Consider the following 7,837-nt stretch of genomic DNA (forward strand, 5'->3'; position numbering starts at 1 on the left):
TATATATATATATAAAATGTATGTATGTATGGAGAGAGAGGGGGAGGGGGGATATACAAAATGCTGTCTTTCTGCAAAACCCTTAATTCTTAAGTGAAGTCCTGGCATGGGTTGGATGGTTTGACCGGGGCTGGCCAGCTGGAAGGATGCCCCAGACTCCCGTCTGATTTGGCATGGTTTTCTACGGTTAGATGCCTTTCCTAACACCAACCACTCCTAGGGTGTAAAGGGTGCCATTTGCATGATTCCGGTATCAGCCATGGCTGTGATTTTACTTGGCTTGATGGGTCTTCTCGAGCATGACTCAATGCCAAAGGTCTCAGTCATCAGTCATTGCCCCTGTGAGGCCTAACACTTGAAAGGAGCTTTACCTGTGCCACTGGCATCGGCCACTTTGCCTCCGTGTGGCCCAATGCTGGCATGGGTGCCAGTTACGTAACACCAGGATAATTTTTGTGATAAGTATTAGTAATCTCTGGATGGTAGAGTAGCAAGAATTATAGAACTCTCTGCTCTACTACTCCCCAGTTCTTAATGTTGTTCTTCTGTATTCCCAACTTGTAAATTTCTGCATAATCTTTGCCTTTATCCTTGGAGCCAATGAAATAAATAACTTCCCATTTACTGAATGTCAGTTCAATTTATTAACCACAGGTTTTTAATGTAGGTGTCCGTGCTGTAATGATGATCATGATGATGATGATGATCATCATCATCATCATCACCATTTTCATGTCTGCTTTCCATGCTGGCATGGGTTGGATGGGTCATCATATTCTGAACCATTTTTTATTGGGAGCCATGGCTGTCATAGATGGTGCTCCTGTGAGGCATTTGGGTTGGTTTCTAATTGATATTAAAAATCCTATCTTGTCTCTGCATTTGGTTTTCATTGTTTAGAACTCTTCGTATCTTTCCATTATGTCTAATTCAGCAAATTTGTTATCTACTAAACAAACGAATAATGATGTTGTTGTTGATAAAGACCAGCTTTATCCATGCTCTTTCTAATTTTGCTGATATATAACCAAACAAATAAGGTCATTATTGAAGTCTAGTTTGACTCACTGTCACACATTGCATTTTGTTATGTCTGATTATGTGGCCATCTGGCCATATTGATCAAGTTTCTTTCGTTATAATGAAATATTTGCAGACCTATTTCAGCTATACTGCATAGATTTTTTTATTAGTTTATTCCTTGTTGGGTTGCCTTACTCCACTCCCATCTTGTAGAAAGCTTGTTGATGAAATAAACCATTAAATTGGAGTTTTCGGCTGTAGCCAAACTGATTTATTGTGTTGGGCCACCATTTACGACTTATTACATGTGGGTTTTATGTGACAGTAGACACTCCCCTGGACTATGATAGTTAGTCCCTTAACCCTTTGGCATTTAAACCGGCCACATCTGGGCCAAATCCAGCTTTTCACATCTACTCTACAGTGTCATACGGTGTCATTCTAAAAATATAGTTACATCATTGAAATTTCTAAGCTAAAAGATAATGCATGGTTAATTCAAAATAATGTGAATAAATAAGCATTACATTTGTAATCAACATGTTACTTGATCATCATCATCATCATCATCATTTAACGTCTGCTTTCCATGCTAGCATGGGTTGGACAATTTGACTGAGGACTGGCGAAGCGGATGGCTACACCAGGCTCCAATCTGATTTGGCAGAGTTTCTACAGCTGGATGCCCTTCCTAACGCCAACCACTCCGATAGTCTCTTACGTTTCAGTGGCCTCAAGCCTTGTTTAGGACAAAACTATTTAATGTTGGAAAATGAGTTTGGCTGTTAAATGGAGCATTTGGTTGAGCAAATATAGAAACTTCTTTGCTGTATTTCAAAAAAGAAAAAAAAAATTATAATAATTGTAGTTTCTCAATTAGGCACAAGGTCAGTACTGTCTGAGAGGAGGGGTTAGTTGATACTAGTGACCCCACTACATGACTGGTACTTTGTTTTATTAACCACAAAACAACTAAAGGTAAATTTGATCCGAGCGAGATTTGAACTCTGAACATATAGAGCCAGAATAAGAAGAATCAACTCCAGGACAGGACTGTTGGTTTATTTATTTCAACCCTGAAAGGCAAATAAACCTCAGTGGGATTTGAACTCAGTATGTAAAGACCTACACATAAATACCACAAGGCATTTTTTTTTCTAACTCTACTGATTCTGCCTATCCACCACCCTATTAATATTGTCTCTGATTTAGGCAGAAGGCCAGTCATTTTGAGGGGATGGGGGGGGGGGACAAAGACCTCCCTATGGTATTTGATTTACAATCCTGGAGAAATGAAAGGCAAAGTTGACCTCAGTAGGATTTTAATTCAGAATGTAAAGATCCAGAAGAAATACCACAAGGAATTTTGTCTGGTGCTTTACCAATTCTGCTAATGCCAATAATAACATTTCATGTAGATTAGCGATATGTTTTGAGAAACAAGAAATCATTTTCATTATTGAATGAATTATTTCTCTGATTGAAAAAAGAAAAAAAAATGTTGCAAATTTGTTACATTGTTATCCATTCATTCATTCATTACATATTTATTACTCCGCATCCATCTCTATGTCTCCATCGCTCTCTGTCTGATGCTCCCTTTTCACACTCTTGAATACTTACCTGCTCGTTCACCCTCTCCAACCATCTGAACCACTTCTCTTATATTCACCTTTCTGTAACCTGGGGCTACTCCCTGATCCCTCTTCCCTATTTTCTCTCCTTTTCTATTTAAGGTAACCATGTAGGCATAGGTGTGTCTGTGTGCTAAGAAGTTTGTTTCTCAACCACGTGGCTCTGGGTTCAGATCCACTGCGTGGAATCTTGGGCAAGTGTCTTCTACTATAACCTCGGGTCGACCAAAACCTTGTGAGTGGATTTAGTAGATAGAAACTGAAAGAAGCTCGTTGTACACGTGTGTGGGTTTGTGTGCTTGTCCCCCACCATCTCTTGACAACTAGCATTTGTGTGTTTACACCCCTATAACTTAGAAGTTCAACAAAAGAGACCAATAAAATAAGTACCAGACTTTATATAATAAAAGTACTGGGGTTGATTCATTCGACTAAAAATTCTTCAAGGCGGTGCACCATCATGGTCGCAACCAAGTGACTGAAACAAGTAAAAGATAAAAGATGTATCGTCTCTACTACAAGTTAACCCACCCTCAGTTGAGGGCTCTTGTCTTGTGAATTATTTGGTGACCTCACTGGTGTTGGTGCCATGTAAAGTGCACCCAGTACACTTTGAAGTGGTTGGTGTGTTAGGCAGGGCATCAAAACAAACATTGGAGCTTGGTGCAGTTCTCTGGCTCATTGGCTCCTGTTAAACTGTTCAACCTGTGCCAGCATGGGGCGGAAGCACATTAAATGATGATGAAAACTGTGTATAATTCTTCCAAAGCTTTCACTCTGTCATTCTAAATACTCTTCTCAAGCTTCTTATACTTGATTTCCTCTCATTGTATATTCTGTTGTCATAGAAACAACCTCTGTCCCTTTGATCTCATTAATTGCATAGCACTCAGCACTCCACCACCGTCACGATATGACTTACACCTTTGACTAAACTCTCTGGAATTTCATTTGTGCTTGCATTTTTCCTGCAGATACCAACTTACAGGTGTTCAAGTTGAACATCAACTAATTGTGAGGGGCCTCTGGAGGTCAAGGGTACTTAAGCATCTTCTAACTGAACCATAAAGTAAAGGGACTATGAGTTGTTATTTTGATATAAGTCCCCTAACATATTGGGTTGCAGAGGAAGAAACTGCTTGAGAGAGTGTAGTGCAAGCAGGTCACCTCCTCCGAACCTGTGCATATCTATGCTATAAGCTAACACTTTACTCCCAATTCTGTAAGCTAACAAACACCCAGTCAATTATACAGAGCTGCCACAACTTGTAACAATGTGATGTTGCTCTCCTGCAGACCTACTTACAGCTGGGTGCAGCAGATATCTTTTCTTCAAAACTCTTTTCTTTGTCCTCATCATTTAATCTTCTATACAAGTTTAGGTCTTAAAATACTGTCACGCTTTAACCCGCCCTCTTCTTGTATTTCTTTCTTTCTCCCCCCCCCTCTCTCTCTCTCTCTCTCACACACACTCTTTGTGTTGTTACTTGTTTTTATCCACACCATTCTTTCTTCCTCTCTCCTTCTTTTCTTCTATCATCTCTCTGTCTCATTTCTCATTCTTCTTTCTTTATCTCTCTTTTTCACCAACCACCACTTTCTCTTCTCTTCTCTCCTTCACACCTTTCCCAGCGTCTCCTCTTTCATCCTTCTCCACTCTATCATTTCATTCTCTATATTATTCATCTATATTCTCATCCTCTTTATTTCTTCACTTTTCCTTCCTCTTTTACCCTCTCTTCTTCTCCTACATTCTCTCTTCCTCTCTTTCCCCGCCCACACACAATCAATCCTCAATACTATTGCAGATTAAATCTCACCTCATGAACATGTGAACTTTTTAAGCAGCTTTTCACATTTTCTTTTTTCATCTCTCCTTCCTCACCTCCCTTCTTTTTGCTGTCTTATCTTCTAAATCTCTCTTCCTCTCTCATATGTCTCTAGAACAATATAATAACTATGGTTTTAGTTGCTTGCCTGCCCTAATACATTCCACTTACGGTAAAGTGCTTCTGTTTGAAATCAATAGAACAAATGTAAAATATAACTTCACTCTTACTTATTATTCTCCTTTGCTGATTCTTTTTTTTCTTTCTGTATTTTAACCTCCACCTTAATGAAGGTGGATGTATTGTTTTCAATTGTGTTTGTTAGTTTGTTTGTCTGTGCACAAGATATCTCAAGAACCACAGGATGGATTCGGATGAAACTTTCAGGGATGATTGACCTTGTGACTGGCATGAACTCATTAAATTTTAGGATCAATCCAGTACTGAACAAGGATTCTGGATTCTTTTTTTTTTATTACTTAATTTTTGAGAGCGGTCAGGTTCACTTTTAGTATTCTCATTTGTGAGAACAGTTGGGTTTATTTCAGGTATTCTCATTTTTAAAATAATCTCTGGTTAATCGTTGAGAGAACATTGGTGTTGCCTTGGCGGAGGTTTGCACTCTCTGAGTGCTTTTATTATTATTATTATTATTACCTCCGCCTTAGTGAAGGCAGAGGTACTGTTTTCAATTGTGTTTGTTAGTTTGTTTGTCCATGGACAAGATATTTCAAGAACCGCTGGATGGATTCGGATGAAACTTTCAGGGATGTTTGGCCTTGTAACTGGCATGAACCGATTAGATTTTGGGATCGATCCAGTACCGGACAAGGATCTTGGATTATTTTTCCGGTTTTTTTTTTAAACTTAATTTTTGAGAGCAATGGGGTTCATTTTTAGTATTCTCGTTTGTGAGAGCATTCGAGTATATTTCAGGTATTCTCATTTTAAAAACCATCTCTGGGTGATCGTTGAGAGGACGTTAGTGTTGCCTTGGCAGAGGTTTGCGTTCTCTGAGTGCTCTTGTTTTTTAATGTTTTATTTCTTTCATTTATGGAAAATTTGTCTTCAGACTGGTCAGTGGTTCATGGGATTTCCACAGGCACAGTTGTGTCATTAAGAAGCTTGCTTCCCAACCACATGGTTTCAGGTTCAGTCCCACTGCATTCCATCTTGAGCAAGTGTCTTCTATAGCCCCAAGCTCACCAAAGCCTTGTGAATGGATTTAGTTGATGGAAACTGAAAGAAGCCCATTGTATCTGTCTGTGTTTGTGCCTCCTTGTCTTGACATCAAATGATTGTTGTAAATGAATGCCATTCATTTCCAATTTTCTGTGAAAACATGTCTGGCCATGGGGGAATATTATCTTTCTTGGGAACAGGTGAGAGTTGGCAACAGGATGGGCATCCAGCCACAGATTGTCTACCTCAATAAACTCTGTTTGACTCTTACAAGCATAGAAAAGTAGATGTTAAAATGATGATGATGATGAGTGATGGTGGGGTCGGTATAATTCCAGATAGTCTGGTATCTAGTCTATCAGTTTCTTTTACTGAACCACTAAGTTACGGGGACATAAACCAACACAGATTGTAAGTCTAGGACTATAAAAGTAGGTACTTGCCTAAGGTGCTGTGCTGTGGGACTGAACCCAAAACCTTGTGCTTGCAAAGTGAGATTCTTAATCATATATCCATTCTTGTTAGAGATATTCTTTACTTCTTTGTCTCTCACAATTTACCTTTATTCCCCACTCCTTCACCCACCCTCTCTGTATTTTAATCCTGCTAGGGTCAAAATATAATTTTCATCCACAGAGGTTGATTCTGTTTACAATATTCATTTGTTTCTCATGTGTGAAATGAGCAACTGAAGGGTCTTTTATTCGGAGGTCCTTGCCGAAATTTTATACACCCTGTAGAACACATAAAGGAATAAATTATTGGACACATTCAGTTAAAAAGGAAATATATAACTCCTGAAGAGGACACAAACAGTGTCTCCTTGTTTCTAACCTTCATGAAGAACAGTAAAATGAAATTTCTAGTATGACCTCTTCAAACTTATGGCCAATCCTTCTTTATGTTTGTGTTATACTATTTCATTTGAAAGGAAAAACAAAATTTTATACGCCCTGTAGATGACACACACCAACCAGTCTGAAGATAAACTGGACTCAGTTGTCAGGATCATTTTGCAATGGGTTCCACAAGGTAAAAGAAAATGTGGTGGAGAGCAATGACGAAAGATCTTAAGAGCAGAGGGTTAACAATGGAACAAGATGTCAAGGATGCTCTCAGTGCTAGAAGGTGGAATGATTTTGCTGTCACCTCCATGTGCCACAAGGCACAATGAGAACCAGATGGATGAATGTAGATACCATCATCATCATCACCACTATTTTAGCATCTATTTCCCATTCTAGCTTGGAGGGTGATACCATTTGAGTGTGGACACTGTTGGCAGTGATTGCAAAATTGCTTTTCATAATTTTGTCAAGTTTTATGGCACTGGAATTCTAGTTAATATGAAAATAACATTGTGTAACACAAACATTAATAGAAGGATTGGCCATAAGTTTGAAGATGTCATACTAGAAATTTCATTTTACTGTTCTTCATGAAGGTTAGAAACAAGGAGACACTGTTTGTGTCCTCCTCGGGAGTTATATATTTCCTTTTTAACTGAATGTGTTCTGTAGTTTATTCCTTTATGTGTTCCAGCCTAAAGGCTGCAGCTGGGCAGGGACATTGCCATTTGTTTAGTTAATATTGGCAATTTATTAAATTAGCTACTTGTTTTGATGTTTTTATTTCACTTTTCATGTTAGGTTAGAAAATGAAATTTAACATGTAGCAGATAATTCCCCAGTTTTGAACTTGCAGCATCTCTTTTCAAAGTTAAATCCCTTTTTGATTAACATTACAATATTTGGTAATATTGAGCATAGTTAGTTGTAATACATCACTGAACCTAATCAACATACCTACTGGCTCCCCTAATTAGCATCAGATTTGAACAGGTAATGAAGAAACTGTTTTAGTTTTGGTAACTAAATAAAATAAATAAAAAAAAACCACATAAAGTGGTAGAAGAGTTCGTTGTCCTGCCAGATATGCACAAAATTTATTGTGTGGACTATTTATTTTCATAATAAATAAATAAATCGTCTTAGTGATTTTATAACTTTTAAGGATTGTCTCTGTAAGCAATTTGCAAACTGAATTGAACAACTTCGTTTTTAAATTTTCTGTTCTGTATGTCTCATTTAACTTGTTGGTAAAAGATATTGTTGCATTCACTAAAAGGCATGAACTCTCTCTCTCTCTCTCTCTCTTTCTCTCTCTCTC

The 7,837-nt window shown here is 38.1% G+C and overlaps 1 protein-coding gene across 8 annotated transcripts in view; it reads left to right on the forward strand.

Annotated features, from left to right (window-relative positions):
- The window catches only part of LOC106872449 (cyclin-dependent kinase 12), a 150,618-nt gene that overhangs the window by 62,081 nt on the left and 80,700 nt on the right, over positions 1-7,837 (forward strand). The gene's annotated exons all lie outside the window — the stretch shown is intronic.

The sequence above is a fragment of the Octopus bimaculoides genome, chromosome 9 (assembly GCF_001194135.2).
Source record: "Octopus bimaculoides isolate UCB-OBI-ISO-001 chromosome 9, ASM119413v2, whole genome shotgun sequence".
NCBI lineage: Eukaryota > Metazoa > Mollusca > Cephalopoda > Octopoda > Octopodidae > Octopus > Octopus bimaculoides.